Source organism: Oryctolagus cuniculus, chromosome 11 (genome assembly GCF_964237555.1).
Source record: "Oryctolagus cuniculus chromosome 11, mOryCun1.1, whole genome shotgun sequence".
In the NCBI taxonomy this organism is placed as follows: Eukaryota; Metazoa; Chordata; class Mammalia; order Lagomorpha; family Leporidae; genus Oryctolagus; species Oryctolagus cuniculus.
The window spans coordinates 91,681,660-91,701,984 of record NC_091442.1 but is presented as its reverse complement, the minus strand read 5'-3'; the positions used below and the strand labels follow the sequence as shown (position 1 = coordinate 91,701,984).

General features: G+C 42.6%; 1 long non-coding RNA gene across 1 annotated transcript; it reads left to right on the top strand.

Annotated features, from left to right (window-relative positions):
• Positions 1–441: 441 nt before the first annotated feature.
• Positions 442–19,144, top strand: LOC103348341 (uncharacterized). Its single transcript, XR_007919517.2, has 3 exons — positions 442–4,046; positions 4,822–4,931; positions 16,850–19,144. It is a non-coding gene; the product is annotated as an uncharacterized lncRNA (long non-coding RNA).
• The last annotated feature ends 1,181 nt before the right edge of the window (positions 19,145–20,325 follow it).

Genomic DNA, 20,325 nt, shown 5'->3' with positions numbered 1-20,325 from the left:
ATTTTTTGTGGCTAATACCATTTCATGTGGATGTGTGATGGACTGCATTTGAGGTAAGTTGACCCTGTATTGTTAATTGGAATGTCAAGTGAACAAACTATGCTGACTATTTGAAATGACAGCTTCTATGGTCCAACATAACATCTCAGCAGAATTCAGTTTTTTTAAGAAGCACCCTAGCTGTTGAAAATGTGATAATACATGTGAAATGAGTGATCTCGATTTTGAAAGAAAGGCCATACTTCTCTTGTGATGGTAGTAAAAAAATCACAGGGGCCGATGCTGTGGCATCCCATATGGGCGCCGGTTCAAGACCCACTTCCGATCCAGCTCTCTGCTATGGCCTGGGAAAGCAGTAGAAGATGACCCAAGACCTTGGGCCCCTGCACCTGCTTGGGAGACCCAGAAGAAGCTCCTGGCTCCTGGCTTCGGATTGGCACAGCTGCAGGTGTTGCAGCCATTTGGGGAGTGAACCAGCAGATGGAAGACCTCTCTCTCTGCCTCTGCCTCTGCTTCTCTATAACTCTTCCTTTCAAATAAACAAATCTTTTAAAAATAACAAATTTTTCATTAAAACAAAACGTCATAGCTTTACATTACATGCCAGAGTATGCAAAGATCCACTTTTCTCCCAACTCTGCCTACCTCTATCTGCCTCTACTTTGACTTTTGGGTTAACATTGTCATTTTTTTTTAGTGTCACTAAATGAAGAAACACTTTTATGTTCTCCAGTGGGATTCCAGCAACTACTTAAAACTCCTGTGACATTCTAAGGGGATTTCTTTATGAAGCTCTTCTCTTTGGGGCTTTCTCAGGATTGTTTGTGGAAATTGTCCTACAGCTGAGTGAACTGCTGGTGTAGCCAGCATGCCCATGCAGTGTAGGTACTGGCAGGTCAGAGTGTTGGTTTCATTATCTGGGATCCAGCAGACGTGTTCCCAGAGGGCTCTAAATAGTACCTTACAGCAGTGCTTCTGAGACTTCAGCGTGCACACCACTTACCTTTGGTTCCTGTTAGAATGCAGGATCTCTTCCACCCCAACACTGACATTTTGCACTCCTAACAAACTCCCAGGTGATGCTGATGTTGCTGGTTTTTCAAATATACTGAATAGTGAGAACTTGAAACAGTGGCTTTTAAATCTTTCTGAAAGTCAAAATTATCTGAGCAGCCTTTAAAAAAAGGCCTTAATGAAATATAATGGCTTTAGTGTACTGGCAAAGTTATGCAACCTTCACCACAACCAATTAGAATATTTTAATTATCTGCTCCCCCGCCAAAAAAACCCTCTTACACTCCTTAGCAGTACATTCTCCATTGCTTCCATCCAATCTAGCATCCACGTTTAGGTAGTTCCTAATTTATTTTACATCTCTATAGATTTGCCTAATATGGCCATTTCATGTAAATGAAATCATACAATATATGGTCTTTTGTGACTGGCTTTTTTCATTTACACACTATTTTTGAGGTCCATGCATGTTGTAGCATGTGCCAGTACTTTCTTACTCTTCAGAAGCAATTACTATTACATTGTATGTATTGATCTTGTTTTATTTATACAGTGATTGATTGATTGATAGACGCTTGAGTTGCTACCACTTTTTGGCTGAGTTCTGCTGCTATGAACATTTGCATACAGGCTTTTTCCTGGACTTAGGTTTTCAATTTTCTTGTGTAGGTACCTGCTAGTTGAAATACTGGATCTGATGGTAACTTTGTGTTTAACCTTTAGAGGAACTGCTAGACTGTTTGCTAAAGCTGATGTGCTGTTTTTCATTCTCAATAACAGAGTATGAGAATTCCAGTTTTTCCAAATCCCAACCAACATTTATTCTTTTGGCATAGGTATTCTAATGGGTATGAAGTTATACCTCATAGTGACTTTGATTTGCATTTCATTGGTTGCTAATGAATACTTTTTTTTTTTTTTTTTGACAGGCAGAGTGGACAGTGAGAGAGAGAGAGAGAGAGAGAAAGGTCTTCCTTTTGCCGTTGGTTCACCCTCCAATGGCCACCACGGCCAGCGCGCTGCAGCCGGCGCACCGCGCTGATCCGATGGCAGGAGCCAGGAGCCAGGTGCTTTTCCTGGTCTCCCATGGGGTGCAGGGCCCAAGCACCTGGGCCATCCTCCACTGCACTCCCGGGCCACAGCAGAGAGCTGGCCTGGAAGAGGGGCGACTGGGACAGAATCCGGCGCCCCTACCGGGACTAGAACCCGGTGTGCTGGCGCCACTAGGCGGAGGATTAGCCTAGTGAGCCGCGGCGCCGGCCAATGAATACCTTTTTTAAAAAAGATGTATTTATTTATTTATTTTTTATTTGACAGGTAGAGTTATAGACAGAGAGAGAGAGACAGAGACGAAGGTCTGGTTCACTCCCCAAATGGCTGCTATGGCCAGCGCTGTGCTGATCTGAAGCCAGGAGCCAGGTGCTTCTCCCTGGTCTCCCATGCGGGTGCAGGGGCCCGAGCACTTGGGCCATCCTCCACTGCCTTCCCGGGCCACAGCAGAGAGCTGGACTGGAAGAGGAGCAACCGGGACTAGAACCCTGTGCCATATGGGATGCTGGCGCCACAGGTGAAGGATTAACCAAGTGAGCCATGGTGCTGGGCCCTATTTATTTATTTGAAAGGCAGAGTTACAGAGAGGCAGAGGCAGAGGCAGAGGCAGAGGAAGAGAGAGAGAGAAGTCTTCCATCTATTGATTCACTCCCAAAATGACTACAACAGCTGCAGCTGGGTTGATCCAAATCCAGGAGCCAGGAACTTATTCTAGGTCTCCCACGTGGATGCAGGGGCCCAAAGACTTGGGCCATCTTTTACTGCTTTCCCAGCCCAAAGTAGAAAGCTGGATCAGAACTGGCACCCATATGGGATGCCGGCCCCACAGGCAGTGGCTTTACCCACTATGCCATGGCTGTGGCCCCATGAATACCTTTTAAAAAATATTTATTCCCATACTACACCCCAGACTTCTTGGATCAGGATCCCTGAGAATTTTAAGATGAGGAAATTGATAATTTTAATAATCAACCAGTCATCAGAACAGTTTTCCATTCTAGCAGTTGACCCAAGGAAATAGTTCTATCCTTAAGGGGAAGGAATCTCTCTGTTGCAGATCTCAGACTTCCTTATGTTATGTGACTTGATAGAACATATTTTTAAAAAAGTATTTCTTTGAAGACACACAGATTAAGTAACTGCAGAGCTCTCAAATGAAAAAGTACCTCAGACCATATTGACATTTTCCTGCTTTCAATAGATTTTCCAGCAGTGTGTATTCTTAGCAGAAATCTGATGTAGTAGTCTTCCCTGAGCATGCCTATGTGACTATAGTTTATTCATTTAAATGGCTAGTCTGTGGCAGCTGTGGTTTGGACAACTACAGAACCCAGGAGCAATCAACTGGGTAGCAGTTTAAAAAATACATGAAATCAAGAGACTTGGTGATTTAGTGGATGTGTTTAGGGAATTGGGAAATGAGAATTCTTGTCCTGATTCTAATTTATCTTGGCTATTAAGCAAGTCACTTTCTCTTTCGCCTAAGTTGCCTCACCTACTGAGAAAGAAATAAATTACAAAAAATAAAATCTCACTTAAATAATTGTGTCCTGGTGTCCATTCTTGGAAGCTGTAATTAAGATAGGCACCATTTATTTATGAAGAGCTTTCTTCTTGTGAGGCATTACGTTAAGTGCTTTCTACATTTCTCATTTAACTTTCATCCCATTCTCCAAGATAAATATTGTTAAATATACTGTATAGGCAAGGAAATTAACACTTTGAGCAGCTAGAAATCTGCTGAAGGATAAACAGTCTTACAATGTAGTGCTGGGGTAGCATTTGGCACAGCATGTAAGATGCTACTGGAAATTTCCATATCCCATATCAGAGTGTCTGGGTTTGACTGCCAGATCTGCTCCCAATTCCAGCTTCCTGTTAATGCACACTTTGGGAGGCAGCAGGTGATGGCTCAAGTCGTTGGTCCCTGCCACTCATCTGTGAGACCTGGACTGAGTTTCTGGCTGCTGGCTTTGGCTGGGGTGAGTATTTGGTGAGTAAACCAGCAGATAGGAGATCTCTGTCTGCCTGGCTGCCTCTCTCTATGCCTTTCAAGTTATAATCCAAGCTATAATTCTCACAGTTGAGAATTGATGTTTGAACATAGGTTGTCTCTAGACTGGCTTTAGATTTTTCAATTTTCCACATAGAAAAAAAAATAAAAAAAACCAGTAACCTAAGGAGCCATACCACAAATGTGCAAAGACTAAAATATTTTATGTAATCCCCCCTTCCAGAGAGAAGTGAAGTTCACTTCTGGTTTCTTTTTTCTAGGTATCTACACAGTGGAAGGGTGAACTTGAATGTTAATATATATCTAGCAGTCAATGGACTGCTGAAAGGTGTTGGAATTGAGTTAAGATAGTGTAGGTTTTGAAGTCCCACTTGCCAGAGTTTGAAACTTGGGTTAGTTGTATGATTTTGTGCAAATTAATCTCTTAAAGCTCATTTCCTTCATCTTTTAAATCCTGGTCAAAGACTTCATAGGCTTATGTAACAAAATTACAAACAATGGCTTAAACATACACAACATAAAATAATTGTTCCACAATGGAAAGATGATAATCTTTTAAATTATTTAATATGTATTTCATAAATATAACTTTAGGAATATAGTAATTCTTCCTACCACACCCACCCTTCCACCCACACCCCTACTCCTCTTCCACTTCCCTCTCCTGTTCCCAGTCTTTTTTTTTTGTTTACTAAGATCTATTTTCATTTAACTTTATACACAGAAGATTAACTCTGTTCTAGGTAAAGAATTCAGAACGTTGTATGAGAAAGAAAAAGAAAAAAGGGAAAAAAAGAACAACTGTTCCTCAACAGTCCAGACAAGGGTTGTTCAAAGTCATTGCATCTCAAAGGTAATTTAGCTTTATTCTTTTTTTTTTTTTTAGGAACTTAATTATCTTTAAAGAAGAACCCAAGAACGATATGTCTTTTGCAAGCACTTAGATTTAATTGTCTCTTATGAGACATAGAATATCCTTCACTTAATACACTTAAAGTAATTCTTTGAGATCAAGTTTTACTGTTAAGTCTCATAATACAACTCTTTGAGGACAGAGGTTCTGCATGGGAAGTTAGTGCACAATGACTTCTGTCGTTTATTTAACAACTGACACTCTTCTGTATGATGTCAGTGACCACCTGAGGCTCTTTACGTAAGCTGCCTAGGCTATGGAAGCCTTTTGAATCCACAAACTCCATCAGTATTTGGACAAGGCCATAAGCAAAGTAGAAGTTCTCTCATCAGAGAAAAATACATCCTTCTTTGATGACCACTTCTTTCCCCTGGGGTCTCACCCACAGAGGTCTTTCATGTAGAACATTTTTTGCCACAGTATCTTGGCTTTCCATGCCTGAAATGCCCCCCTTGGGCTTTTCAGCTAGACCAGAATGCCTTAAGGGCTGATTCTGAGGTCATAGTGCTACTTAAGGCAATTGTCTCTTTATGAGTCAGCTATATGGACTGCTTCCCGTGTTGGAGCATTCACTCCTTTTTAATTCTATCAATGTTACCAAACACCTGGTCCTATTTATATGATCACTTTGACACTTGATCCTGTCTATATGACCACTTTAACACTTAATCTAATCCATATGCTCTCTATAATACTTAAAATGGTATTTTTACCACCCAGTTTAAGGAGATTTGGGGTCCCATGGCAATTTTTAAAACTATACCCTTAGAAGTAAGTCTGTAGGAATGTATGTAGAACTGTACAGCTTTATAGTTACAAACTTCATACATTTCAGAGTTACAACTTTAGGATCATGGTAATTATCCCACCATTCCCACCCTTCCACCTTCCCCTTTCTCTTCCCTCTCTTATTCTCATTCTTACTTATTACTAAGATCTATTTTCAGTTAACTTTATGCACATACGGTTATCTCTATGTTAAGTAAAGAGTTCAACGATTACTATGAAAGAAAAAAGAAAAGTAAAATAAGATAAAAGAAATATAATAATAATAAAAAAAAACTGTTCCTCAATAGTCAAGAGAAAGGTTGTTCAAAGTCATTGCTTCTCAAAGTGATAGTTTCACATCTACAGATTGCCTTTTAGGTAATCTATTAGTTACCACGGATTAGGGAGAACACATGGTATTTCCTTTGGACTGGCTTATTTCACTAGGTATGATGTTTTCCATCTTCATCCATTTTGTTGCAAATGACCATATTTTGGTTTTCTTTTTCTTTTTTTTACTGCTATGTAGTATTCCATAGTGTACATATCCCATAATTTCTTTATCCAGTCTTCAGTTGACCAGCATTTGGGTTGATTGATGTCTTAGCTATTGTGAATTGAGCTGCAATAAACACAGGGGTGCAGATAGCTCTTTCATATGCTGATTTTATTTCCCTTGGGTGGATTCCCAGGAGTGGGATGGCTGAGTCATATAGTAGGTCTATATTCAGACCTCTGAGGTATCTCCATAAGTCTTCCATAGTGATTTTACCAGCTTACATTCCCACCAACAATGGATTAGGGTACCCTTTTCCCCACATCCCCAAATGCCAGCATTTGTTATTTACTGATTTCAGTATGAAGGCCATTCTAACAGAGGTGAGATGAACTCTCATTGTGGTTTTGATTTGCATTTCTCTGATGGCTAATGATCCTGAGTATTTTTTCATGTGTCTGTTGGCCATTTGGATTTCCTCTTTTGAAAAATGTCTGTTTAAATCTTTTGCCCATTTCTTGACTGAGTTGTTTGTATTGTTTGCAAATAATTTCACTCATTCTGTTGTTGCCTCTTCATTTTGCTGATTGTTTCTTTATTTTATTTTATTTTTAAAAGGATTTTATTTATTCGAGAGGTAGAGTTACAGACAGTGAGAGGGAGAGACAGAGAGAAAGGTCTTTCTTCTGTTGGTTTACTCCCCAAATGGCTGCAATGGCTGGAGCTGGGTAGATCCAAAGCCAGGAGCCAGGTGCTTCCTCCTGGTCTCCCATGTGGGTGCAGGGGCCCAAGTACTTGGGCCATCTTCTACTGCTTTCCCAGGCCACAGCAGAGAGCTGGATTGGAAGAGGAGTAGCTGGGACCAGAACCAGTGCCCAAATGGGATGATGGCACCACAGTCAGAGCATTAACTTACTGTGCCACAGCACCAGCCCCTTCTTTTGTTTTTGTGGGGAGCAACTCAGACTAGACTGTTACTCGAATTAAGACTTTTTCTATGCATCTGCTCTCCCACAATATGGCGCTGGGAGAGGAGGAAACAGCTTCTACACAGCTGCCTCCAGTTCAACCAATAAACAGCAGGACCTGCTCCTGATTGGAGGAGAGCAGCGTACTCGGCGTGTGGGTAGCAGAGTTGGGATTGGTGGAAGAGGACTATAAAGGAGGAGAGAGACAACATGCACCAGGAACATCTAGCTGAAGGAACACCTGTGCAGCCCCCGAGAGAGCTGGCCGGCGGTGTGCCGCTCCCCTGCGGAAGTGGGGAAAGTGGCAGGGGGAACCGCCCTTCCACGGAGGTGGAAGGGTCGGTAGCCAACCCGGGAAGAACCAGCAGCAAACCCGGGGAGGGCCGAGCAGACAAAAGAACAGCGCAGGGTCCTGTGTCGTTCCTCCACGAAGACGGGGAGCGACAGTTTTTATTTTGACAGGCAGAGTGGACAGTGAGAGAGAAAGAGAAAGAGAGAGAAAGGTCTTCCTTTACCATTGGTTCACCCTCCAATGGCTGCTGCGGTGGGCGCGCTGTAGCCGGCGCACCGCGCTGATCCGAAGGCAGGAGCCAGGTGCTTCTCCTGGCCTCCCATGCGGGTGCAGGGCCCAAGGACTTGGGCCATCCTCCACTGCACTCCCTGGCCACAGCAGAGAGCTGGCCTGGAAGAGGGGCAACTGGGACAGAATCCGGTGCCCCGACCGGGACTAGAACCTGGTGTGCCGGCGCCACAAGGCGGGGGATTAGCCTATCGAGCTGCAGCACTGGCCAAGCCCCTTCTTTTTTTTTTTTTAAAGATTTATTTATTTATTTGAAAGTCAGAGTTACACACAGAGAGAAAGAGAGGCAGAGAGAGAGAGAGAGAGAGAGGTCTTCCATCCACTGGCTCACTCCCAAATTGGCCACAATGGCCAGAGCTGCGCTGATCTGAAGCCAGGAGCCAGGAGCTTCTTCCAGGTCTCCAATGCCGGTACAGGGACCCAAAGACTTGGGCCATCTTCTTCCTTCCCAGGCCATAGCAGAGAGCTGGGTTGAAGTGGAGCAGCCAGACTTGAATCAGTGCCCATATGGGATGTGAGCAGTGCAGGTGGCAGCTTTACCTGCTAAGCCACAGCACTGTCCCTAGCTGATTGTTTCTTTTGCAGTGTAGAAGCTTCTCAAATTGACGTAATCCCATTTGTCATTTTTAGCTTTGATTGCCTGTACCTCTGGGATCTTTTCCAAGAACTCTTTGTCTATGTCAGTGTCTTGTAGGGTTTCCCCAATGTTCTCTAAAAATTTGATGGTTTCAGTTCAATAGATTTAGGTCTTTAGTCTATTTTGAGTGGATTTTAGAGAAAGCTGTAAGGTAGGGGTCTTGATTCATGCTTCTGCATGTGGAAATCCAGTTTTCTTGGCACCATTTGTTGAAGAGACTGTCCTTGTGCCAGGGATTGATTTTAGCTCTTTTGTCAAAGATAAGTTGGTTGTAGATGCTTGGATTGATTTCTGCATTCCCATTCTGTTCTATTGGTCTATCCATCTGTTTCTGTACCTGGACTAGGCTGTTTTGATTATATCTGCCCTGTAGTATGTCTTGAAATCTGGTATCGTGATGCCTCCAGCTTTGTTTTTGTTGTATTAGGTTGCTTTAGCTATTTGAGGTCTTCTGTGTTTCCATATGAATTTCAGCATCATTATTTCTATATCTGAGAAGACCATCTTTCACATTTTGATTGGTATTGCATTGAATCCATAAATTGCTTTCAGAAGAATGGACATTTTGATAATATTGATTCTTCCAACCCATAAACATGGAAAAATTTTCCATTTTTTGTATCTTCTTCTATTTCTTTCTTTAATGTTTTGTAATTCTCATCGTAGAGATCTTTGACATCCTTGGTTAAATTTATTCTAAGGCATTCGATTTTTTTTTTTTTTTGTAGATATTGTGAATGGGATTGATCTTCATAGCTCTTTCTCAGCCATGGCATTGTCTTTGTATACAAAGTCTATTGATTTTTGTGTGTAGATTTTATATCCTGCTACTTTACCAAACGCTTCTATGAGTTCCAATAGTATCTTAGTGGAGTCTTTTGGACCCCCCATATATAGAATCATATTATAGCCAAATAGGGATAGTTTGACTTCCTCCTTCCTAATCTCTATCCCTTTGATTTCTTTTTCTTGCCTGATGGGTCTGGCGAAAACTTTCAGGACTATATTGAATACTAATGGGGACAGTGGGCATCCTTGTCTGGTTCCAGATCTCAGTGAGAATGCTTCCAACTTTTCCCTGTTCAATAGGACATTGGCTGTGCATTTTTCATAAACTGCTTTGATTGTATTGAGGAATGTTCCTTCTATTTCCAATTGCTTAGAGTTTCATCATGAAAGGGTATTGTTTTTGCCAAATGCTTTCTTTGCATCTATTGAGATAATCATATGGTTTTTGGTCAGCAGTTTGTTAATGTGATATATCTTATGATTGATTTGTGAATGTTGAACCATCCCTTCATACCAGGGATAAATCCTACTTGGTTTAGGTGATTGATCTTTCTGATGTGCTGTTGGATTTGATTGGATAGTATTTTGTTGAGGATTTTTGCATCTATTTCATCAAGGTAATTGGCCTGTAGTTCTCTTTCTCTGTTGCATATTTTCAGGATTAGGAATTAAGGTGTTGCTGGCATTGTAGAAAGAATTTGGAAGGATTCCTTCCCTTTCAATTGTTTTGAATAGCTGGAGAAGAATTGGAGTCAGTTCTTTAAATGTCTGGTAGAATTCAGTGGTGAAGCCATTTGGTCTTGGGCTTTTGTTTGTTTACATGGTCTTTATTACTGATTTTATTTCTTTTTTTTTATTTTTATTTTTTAACAGGCATAGTGGACAGTGAGAGAGAGAGAGACAGAGAGAAAGGTCTTCCTTTGCCGTTGGTTCATCCTCCAATGGCCGCTGCGGCCGGCGCGCTGTGGCCGGTGCACCGCGCTGATCCGATGGCAGGAGCCAGGTACTTATCCTGGTCTCCCATGGGATGCAGGGCCCAAGGACTTGGGCCATCCTCCACTGCACTCCCTGGCCACAGCAGAGAGCTGGCCTGGAAGAGGGGCAACCGGGACAGAATCTGGCGCCCCGACTGGGACTAGAACCCGGTGTGCCGGCGCTGCAAGGCGGAGGATTAGCCTAGTGAGCCGCGGCGCCGGCCCTATTCTGATTTTATTTCTGTCTTGGTTATTGGTTGTTTTAGGTTTTCTGTGTCTTCATGACTCATTTTAGGTAGGTCATATGTGTCTAGGCAGCTATCCATTTCTTCTAGATATCCTAATTTGTTGGCATACACCTCTTTGTAGTGATTTCAGATGATACTTTTTATTTCTGTTGTGTCTATTGTTACTTTTTCATCTCTAATTTTATTAATTTGGGTCTCTCCTTTTTTTAGTTAGGTGGGCCAATGGCATGTCAATTTTGTTTATTTTTTTCAAACAAATCAGCTCTTCATTTTACTGATCTTTTGTATTGTTTTTCTTGGTTTCAATTTTGATTATTCTTTAATATTAATTATTTCTTTTCTCCTACTAGTTTTGGGTTTGGTTTGCTATTGTTTTTCTAGATCCATGAGATGCATTGGTAACTCATTTATTTGGTGCCTTTCTAATTTCTTGATGTAGGTACCAAATTCTATAAACTTTCCTCTTAACACTGCTTTTGCTATATCCTATAAGTTTTACTATGTTGTATTGTCATCTTCATTTGTTTCCACAAATTTTTTGATTTCTCTTTTGATTTCTTCAATGATCCACTGTTCATTCAAGAGCATGTTGTTCAGTCTCTATATGCTTACATATGTTCTGGAGATTCCTGTGTTCTTAATTACCAGCTTCATTCCATTGGGGTCAGAAAAGATGTATGGTATGATTTCGATTTTTTTTTTTTTTTTACTGAGACTTGCTTTATGGTCTAGTATGTAGACAATCCAAGAGAAAGTTTCATGCATTGGTAAGAAGAATGTGTAGTCTGTAACTGTAGGATGGAAAGTTCTGTAGACAGCTGTTAGTTCTATTTGGTCTGTGGTGTTGACTAACTCTGTTGTTTCCTTGCTGATTTTCTGTCTGGTTGATCTGTCCATTGCTGAAAGTGGGATACTGAAGTCCCCCATTACTATTGTATTAGAGTCTATGTCTCCCTTTAGATCCATTAACATTTCTTTTAAATTGCCAGGTACCCTGTAATTAGATAAGAGTTACATCTTCCTGTTTTATTGATCCCTTCTTTGTCTCTTTTTAGAATTTTTGTTTTAAAGGTTTTTTTGTCTGATATTACTATGGTTACACCAGCTCTTTTTTGGTTTCTATTAGCATGGATTGTCTTTTTCCATCCTTTCACTTTTAGTCTACATGTATTGTTGTTGGTGGGATGTATTTCTTCTAAGAAGCAAATCGATGGGTTTTGTTTTTTAATTCACTCAGCCAGTCTGACTGGAGAGTTGAGGCCATTTACATTCAAGGTTACTATTGATAAATAATGACTTTTCCCTGACATTTTTCCATTAATATTCTTATTTTTTACTTTGGATTTCCTTTGTATTTTTACTGGGAGACTTTCTGCTTTCTCTTTTCTAATGATAAGCATATTTCTGTGTGTAGCACATCCTTAAATATCTTTTGTAAGGCTGGGTGAGTGGCAACAAATTCTTTCAATTCCTGTTTTTTATGGAAGGTCTTTATTTCACCTTCATTCATAAGTGAGAGCTTTGCAGGTTACAGTATTATGGGTTGACAGTTTTTTTCTTTTAAGATTTGGACTATATCTCACTATTCTCTCCCAGCCTGTAGGGTTTCTGGTAAGTCAGCTGTGAGTCTAATTGGAGATCCTCTGAAAGTAATCTGGCATTTCTCTCCTGGACATTTTAGAATCTCTTCTTTACTTTTTATTTTGGAGAGTTTGACTACAGTGTGTCATACTGAAGATCTTTTCTGGTCATGTCTGTTAAGAGTTCTATGTGCTTCCTCTACTTGCATATCCTTTTCTTTCTCCACGTTTGGGAAGTTTTCTGTAAATATTTCAGTAAATAAACCTTTTAATCCATTTTCTCTTTCCATGCCTTCAGGAACTTCCAAGACCTGTGTGTTGTGTCATTTGATGGTATCCTATAGGTCTCAAACACTGCCTTTAAGTTTTCTATTTTCTTGTTCTGTTCTTTGGTCTGACCATTGGATTTCCAAAGATTTAGCTTCTATTTCGCTATTTTGGATATTCTTTCTGCTGCCTTGTGCAGTCAGCTGTTAAGGCTTTTGACTGCATTTTTTATTTGATCTTTTGAGTTTTTCATTTCTAATATTTCATTTTGGTTTCTCTTTAAAATCTCAATTTCATGGGAAAAATTTTCATTCATGTCATGTATGGTTTTATTTAGTTCATTGATTTGCTTCTGAATAGTCCTATGATTAACCTTTTGAGTTCTGTTTCCAGCATTTCATTGATAATTTCATCTTTTCATTCTAGTATTGAAATGTTATGTTCCTTTGGAGGCATCATGTTGACTTCTTTGTTTTTGCTTCTTGGATTGCTACATTTATTTTCTGGCGTTTATGGAGAAACTTTTTGGGTCCATCCCCCATGATGGCTTTTATCTTTGAACTGTGCCTCTGTGGCTCAGTGGAGTGTCGGCTATTTTAGTGAGTACCAGAAGCATGTACTAGGTGTGGTCAGGGAGCTCTGCTCAGTGCTCTGGGGTGGAGTGAGTATCCAGGGTATCACCAGAGTTGAGGGTGTTAGCTCTCCTCCTGTTCTCAGAAGCGGGGGATGGTCACATCTGCTAGTGTGATCGCTCCCTCCCTTCCTCTCCTTTAAGCTGAGCAATACCTGGATGTTCATCCCCAGAGTGTCTCACACAGCCACAGTGTTTTCACAGTCTCGGCACCTGGGGCTCCCACAGATAAGGAATGCAAGAGAGTTCACTCCACCCCATTAGGCTGTCTGTCCACAGAGAGGCTGAGGGGTTCCCAGAGCCACTGCCTGTGTGTGTTTCACCCCTGCTGCATTGAGTCTGATCCCCCAGCCAGACTCAAAGTCCACAGAAAACTGAGAATTCATTGGCGCCTGGGGAGCCTTGAGGTGGGTGCAGCTGGAGTGGGGACAGGCATGGGAAGGCCACCCAGGGGCAGTGGCTGGTGGTGGAATGAGCTCTTCAGGAGTCTGGGAACCCCTGGGGAGTCTTGGGGTGGGTGTGGCCAGCTTGGGGAGGGGCGAGCAAGATTTTTTTCCCCTGGTAGAATCCCTAGGTCACAAGCAGGCACAATTGCCACCAGCGACTCTACTGCTTTCAGAATTGTGCAGGGCTGATAACAAGAGTCTCCGCAGGCAGCACTTCCCTTTGGAGGGGTCGGCTTCCCCTCCCTGCCTGTTGTGGGGTGGGCGCAGCCGCACCACCACCACCCCTTAATGTGAACTGCTGTTGTACTCCTAACAACAGTCCTCACTAGCTTCTGGGCATGCATGGAGACGGTGGGACCCCTGCTCCTGTTTGTGTCCAAAATGGCTACCGCTTTCTCCCAGCTAGTTAGCTGCAGGGCACTGGTGTGGCAGGGAAAGAAGTGGATAAAGAGGTGGGCTGCCTCTTTCCCCCACTCTGGGCAAGCAGTCTCCCAGCTCCCCTGAGGGTTCTGGGCTGGACCCAAACACGGTGTAGGATACTGAACTATCCCTCAAGCTGTACCAACAGTGGCACAGGCTGGTGCAGTCGGACCTCACCTTGCAACCCTGGGTGGGTTCTGGCGATCCTGGGCTGCCAGCTCTTTCATTTCTGTGTTCCTGCTCCGCGCACCTTACTCACCGTGCACCCAGGCTGCTTAGTCTGCTTTGGCAAGATCTCCCACTGCGAGTATAGCTTCTCCACTTTGTTTTTCTGCAAAGCTGGCAGAGCACAGGGAAGACCTCCCTGCCGCTATTGCTACATCATAAATTGCTAACCTTGTCTTCAGAGTAGGATAGTTGGACCCCTTCTCATCGCTACTGCTACCATCCTCAGGTAAGCCTTTCTCAGCTTCTACCTGGAATCGCAGCAGGTTGGCCTTGGGCCTTTGGTTTGCTCTGCCTGTAGTCTTGTCTCTACTACACATGGAGAGTTCTTTTATAACTGCAAACCAGCTTATATTACTTTCTTGACTAAAGTCCTCCAGAGGTTTGCCATTGCTTTTAGAATGAACCCCAGTCCTTAACCAGCCTACAAGGGCCTTCCTTCCTCATTTCCCATCGCCTTCCTCTCTGAACTCAGCATCATCACCGTCTCCATTTTGTGCCGGCTTTCTTTTTGCTCCTAAAGCACGAGCCAGTTTCCTCTCTGGCCTTTTTCACTCGCTCTCTGCAATTCTGCACATTCTCTCTCTTGAGCTCTTTGTCTGGCTCCCTTTGTTCATTTCAAATGTATCCTCCTTAAAGATGTCTTCCCACATCACCTTTCTAAACATTTACCCTGGTCTTCCTTTATCATTACCATGTTTTATTTTTTCCATACCACATATAATGTTTTAAAACATATTTACATATTTATTTTCATATATTTGGGAAAATAATTGCTTGTTTAATATAACTAGGGAGCAGAGTAGTTTTATGGGCAATTAATTGTATGCAAGATGGAATACAATAGAGCTTAGAGAAAAGAGAATCCAAGAGAATTGTTTTCAAAATCTGTTTTATTTATTTGGGAGCGGAAGGAGGTGGGGAGGTAAGGAAGGAGAGGGAGAAGGAGAGGGAGAAGGAGAGGGAGAGGGAGAGGGACAGAGAGAGAGAGATCTCATTTTCTTGTCCATTCCCCAAATGTCTGCAACAACCAGGACTGGGCCAGGCCAAAGGTAAGATCTGGGAACTCAGTGCAGCCCTCCCGCATGGGTGTCACAGACCAAGTACTTAGTCATCACCTGCTGCCTCCCAGGGTGCATATCAACAGGAAGCTAGAATTGGGAGCAAGCCAGGACTTGAACACAAGCACTCCAATATAGGATTCAGGGATCTCAACCACTAGAACAAATGCTGGTGCCCAGCAGTCTGAATTCTGATGTTCACAAGGAGCTGGGTTCTTGGAGCTGCTTAGGATCCCAGTGGTAAGGACAGGGAGATAGGCCAAGAAAAGCCAGGGGACAATACATTCATCCTGAGCGAGGAGGCAAGAAGCAGCTTGACATGGCTGGAGGAGACGGGGTGTGGTGTTTTCGAAGGCAGATGGAGGCGGATGGCTTACAGTCTCACGTGCTGGTCAGGGGCCCTCACGACACTCCAGTGGTGAAGAACCTTGTATTCTCTCTTTTCAGAGCTAGCTTCAGCTGTGTCATATTGAGCTTCTAACATACGATCCCATGGGGAGACCTGTGGCTTGAGAATTGCTTAAGTACCCATGATTTGCATTGGTGATTTTTACCTTTACTTAATATGTGTTCTAAAAAGTTAGACAACAGTCGATCTAGTAAGGACAAAGCCAGGTTGCCCTCCTTCGAGACAGAATATAACAAAAACAGCTAGAAGAAAACCACCGTGTGCTTGTCGTGTTTGCTTTGGGACAGGCAGTAGCATCCTGCTGCTGACTTGCACTTCACAGACACGCTTCCTTTGGTAGCGTTATTATCATAAAGAGAGAAGAATTTTCTCTTTTCAGCAGCATACCTAGAGTGCTTTGCTATAGACTGCTCCGATTATTGGGAGATTATTTGTGGTGACAGAAAAATGTGCACATTCGTAACAGCCTTGGCTGTTTCCCTTCAGGGAGGAAAATTTATCTTCTTCTATCTCTTAATGTCTTAAAGAATCAAAGAGCATGGAAATCAAAGTGCCGTGGATGAAGTTTTCCAAACTTCAAAAGCCAGGTGCCCTTGGGTCCGGAAGGCACTGCCTGCCACCCAAGTGGTGTCCAGCATGTCCTTCTCCAGGCTGGCCTCTCCCTGCAGGCAGGTCCTAGGCGGATGGAGTATTCTGAGGGCATTCCCGAGCTAAAACAGATGTCGCACCAGCAGTGTTTCTTCCCATTTGGAGGAGGAGGACGGGAACAGCGTGGGTTGTTGAACTTGTCTGTTTAGAGATGGAAGGATGTTGGAAGCGATTGCCAAATCATTTCTTTCCTCAGGCAGGCACCCGTCCTCCGTGGGCAGGATCAGCTTTTAAGCCTGGCCTTGCAAATCAAGTTTCGACAACAACAAGCCATCCTGTTGGAAATCTGCTTTGTGCTTTTAATTTTAATTCTCTTGAGTCCTTCAGTTATGCTTTCAGGCTCTATGAAATTGGGGCCAGGGAGGAAGGAAGGGTGACATTTTACATGTTTAAATCTACATACATATATGTGTATAATATGTATAAACTATATACACATGCACATATATATACATGCTCACATATAGACATATGTATATTGCATATGCTTATAAATTGCACATATTATTATACATATATACTATATGTGTATATACATTATTATTATCTGTATGTTTGTCTTCACACACACACACAGGCACACACACACACACAGAGCAAAAAGTTAATGGAGGAGGTAGGTGTTTGATGCATGGTTGAGACCCTGCTGGAAATGCCCAGATACCCTGTCTGAGTGCCTGGGGTTGAGTCCCACTCTGCTTTTGATTCCAGCTTCCTGCTGATATGCACTCCGGGAGGCAGCAGATGGTGACCCAAGTGCTGGAATCCCTGCTACCCACGGGGCAGGGTTGGAGTTCTTGGCTCTGGGCTTTGTCCTGGCCTGGCCTGGCCCAGCTCCTGCTGTTGCAGGTATTTGTGGGAGTGAACCAGTGGATGGAAGAATTCTGTGTGTCTTTGTCTCTGCCTTTCAAACAAAATAAAATGTTATGAGAAGGTTAATGGGCAATGCACAGAATTCTTTAAATCTTTAAATTCTTTAAATCCATTCCTCATGAGCTTTCTGATGACTGAGTATCTGTGTATGTGTAGGATTTCCTACAAATCTTTGGACTCTCCTGTAGTTTCCCTTGTTCTTATCCTATTTTTCTATCAACTGCACTGAGGTTGTTAACATGGGAACTCTCTGACTCTTCCTCCTAACAGGATGAGGGAGACAGATGACTGAGCTCTGGCTATTTTCTGGAATGCAAGGCAGGAGACACCGTGACCCACAGGAAGCTTCCTCACTGGAGAAACACAGGAGTCCTGTCTGAGAAACTTCCGAAAGGGTGGGCTGGCTGCCCACAGGGCTGGAAACAGTGGCTCTGGCTTGGCCTGAGTTCATGGGTATTTGTCCTGCATTATGCAGAGTTCAGCTTCAGTTCAGTTTACTAAGTGAGCTACGCCTTCTTCCCCCAAACTCATGAGGAGGTGGGGATGCTGCCTTATGCACCTAGCTCACTTTCTTGGCCTAATAGAGGTCCCTTTCTTGTCTTTACAACTGAATGTTGATTATTTCTGTCCATGGTGGCAGGTTGAAAGGAGCTTACCCTCAAGGAAGCATCTTTCTCCAATAAAATGTGCTGGGAAAGTTATTTATGGGTCAGGAGAAGGCTGTAGAAATCACTGGCTCCATGAAGCATTTGGCTTACATGTGGACTACAAATAGCTAAATGAACAGATAGTTAAGAGATCCCTGAACTTCAAATCTGACTCCAGTTGTAGATTTTCTACTTAGGGGTGGTTGAAATAGGCAATGAGAATGAACTATGAGAGACTAAGAAGAATCAATTTTTGATGTTTTCATGAAGCAGAATTTTTTCCTGCATAGCTGAATACACACAAGAGTTGGACAGTTTTTGATAAGGAATGTTTTCCCTACAGCTGGTTACATCCTTACAGCATGTGTTGGCTTGTGGTCCCTGGTGATGTAAAAGTCAGGGAAAGGCCATTAACTGTGTGAGTTGAAGACCACAGATGTTGCCCATTGCACACTGGTTTTTCAGATGTGAATCTAAATGTTCTGAGAGGCCTGGTAGGAAGTTCTGGGAAATAATTCTGGGATAAAACAAGTTTTAAACAATGCCCTTTGCAAACACAAGGACACTGTAAATAAACCAAGTGTCCTGTGTACTTCCCTTTCAGCCATAAATACATCTTTTCCTCTTGCAAATCATACTAGTACCTTCTTATAGGGTTTCTGCTGCAGCAGGCTTGGCAGACTTAGTTTATCTCCACACTCCATCGAGTCCTTCCTCAATCACCTGGACTTCCCATCACTGGTGTAGGATATACATCCCTTCCTGCAACGGCTTGATGGACAGACATAGAGACTTACCTGGCCTCAGGGGTGGGACACGTTACATAACACCCCACTGAGCTTGTGGTTCTCAAAGCCAGGGTTGGGTTGCACTCAGTTCTTTCCTAGTTGGAAAGAGTCCATCAGTGATAGCCAAACTTTTCCCATAGTATTTGTGTGACTGTATGATACTCATAGAACAAATAGAAGCCATTAGACAAAAACGCCCTTAACTTCCCACCAAACATACCAACATGCCTGTACCTGCTCCCATGCTCCTCCCAGTTGTTAGAGCAAAACAGTATTTCTTGAAGTATTGTCTCTGGAGCACCTGTAGATGACTTACCTTGAAAAAGGCTGGACTGAGGCAGGCATTTGGCATAGTAGTAGAGATGCCAGTTAGGATGCCCATGTCCTATATCAGAGCGCCTGTTTGAGTTCCAACTCCACGCCAATTCGACCTTCCTGCCAATGCAAACCCTTGGAGGCAGCAGTGGTGACTCAAATGCTTAGGTCCCTGCCATCTATGTGGGAGACCTGAATGGAGTTCCTCCCGCCTGGCTTCCATCTGGCCCAGTCCTAAGTATTGCAGAGGCTGTCAGTGGGGGTTTGAACCAGCAAATGGGAGCACTCTTTCTCCCGTCTCCCTTCAGTAAAGATAAGTGGTGTTTAGTAAATGTTGTTTTAAAAAGACTAACTGTTGAAAGCTTTACATAATATATACTAAACTGATCTTCTGTATATAAAGATAATTGAAAATGAATCTTTATGTGAATGGAAGGGGAGAGGTAGCGGGAGAGGGGAGGGTTGTGGGTGGGAGGGAAGTTATGGGAGGGGAAGCCATTGTAATCTATAAGCTGTACTTTGGAAATTTATATTCATTAAATAAAAGTTAAAAAGATAAAAAAAAAAAAGGCTAAACTTATGGGTTCAGAAAACTGGGGGAGGGGTACGGGCATTTGACATAGCAGTTAAGGCATCAGTAAAGATGCCCACATCCCACATCACAGTACCCAGTTGTGGCTCCCAATTCCAACTTCCTACTAATGCGGAATCCGGGAGGCAGAAGGTGATGGTTCCTGTAGTTGCGTCCCTGCCTCCGGCATTAGAGACCTGGATTGAGTTCCCAGCTCCTAGCTTCAGCCTGGATCAGCCCTGGCCATTTTGGGCATTGGAGGAGAGAACCAGCAGAGGGGAGCATTCTCTCTGTCTCTCTCTCTCTCTCTCTCTCTATATATATATATATAAGTATATATATTTAATATCAATATAATATATATTATATATATAAAGAAACTCAGAGGTTGGGTAGGGCATGGGAATCTGAATTAATGAGCATACTTGTTGGTTCCTGTGTATACTGGTATCTAAGAACTGTCACTTGAACTCATTGATTATCCTTTGAAAACGTATTCACCCTTTTCTCTATATGTGATAGAGATAGGTCTGTATGGGTTAAGATCAAGGACCTTGGAGCTCTGACATTTACTAGCTGGACAAGTTACTTAAACTCTGTGTTTTTATTTCCTTATTTGTAAAATAAGAATAAGAGTACCTATTTCTCAAAGCCTCATATGATATGTAAGGAATATACATCTGTATGACCAACAAGATATGTGTTGGATATTATTACCTCTCACTCCTCCCTATCAATATTTAAAGCACATTCAAAACTCTCCCGTGTTTTAAGAGTCTCCTATTTTTTAAAACCCCAATACAGCCTTTACCTCTTTTTATAGCCACAATATGACCTCCTTGCAGTTCTGTTATTCTCTCCAAAAATTCCTGTTCCCTCACCCCCTCCATAGGCCTTTAGTACAAGATTCAATGCTGTTCCCAACATGCCTCTTTACCTAGTTATTTTCTACTAATTGTTCTACTGTCAACTCACTAGTCCCTTTTGTAGGGG